Genomic DNA, 902 nt, shown 5'->3' with positions numbered 1-902 from the left:
TATTAATTTTTTAATGAAAGATAATCGAAACTATTCATTATTTTCAAAACATTAAGTCGTAATATTTTCGCAACAATATCACAGAAATAATAACTACATATTTAACTTGATAATTAATAACTTAGTTGTGACGTAATTATGAATATATATTATTAATTGCTTTATAATAAATAATTATTAAATGTATTATCCCTTAATTAAATCGCGAAACAATAAGAGACCTTCAATTACTGTTCGTTAACAATCGAGTATTTTCTTCAAGCGTTTGCCGTTTAATTAAGTTTTTAAACGTCATATATTAATACAATCATGTATATTAATACAAGGTGTTAAAATCATTCAGCATTTAAATGATAAATAGAACACCATACTGAGTAAAAAAGTCTTAATGAACACAAGCCGAAAGCTCAATCATTTCTGAGATATCAACAATTTTATAACTTATAATTTTTTTCTACTCTTTGCATGAAAGGAAAAATTGGAGTAAGTAGTATTGATTATTTGGGAGAATTAGATCCAATGAAGTGATCTCCCATAATGCTCATAATGGCTGATGTCAATTTACTGATTTTTGGTGAAATTTTTCGTTATAAAGCACGTTAGAAAATTAAATCGGAGTATTCAGAACGCGGTTTGTAAACACAGAAATAAATCTTCACGTCGCATACAACGTAGAAACTAATAAGTTATATGATACTAACAAAATCATTTATATCTTAGAAACAGTTAAGTTTTCGACCTATATTCAATACAAAATACAAAATACAAAATACAAAAAGTGTTTATCATATAAGCGATGAATGTTTTTTAACATCCCACATAAAATAAAATATTATATAAATCAATCTATTAACGTATTATATATATATATATATATATATATATATATATATATATATATA

Source organism: Atta cephalotes, assembly GCF_000143395.1.
Source record: "Atta cephalotes unplaced genomic scaffold scaffold00048, whole genome shotgun sequence".
NCBI classification, from domain to species: Eukaryota; Metazoa; Arthropoda; class Insecta; order Hymenoptera; family Formicidae; genus Atta; species Atta cephalotes.
The sequence above is the reverse complement of the archived record's forward strand: the minus strand, read 5'-3'. Positions refer to the sequence as shown.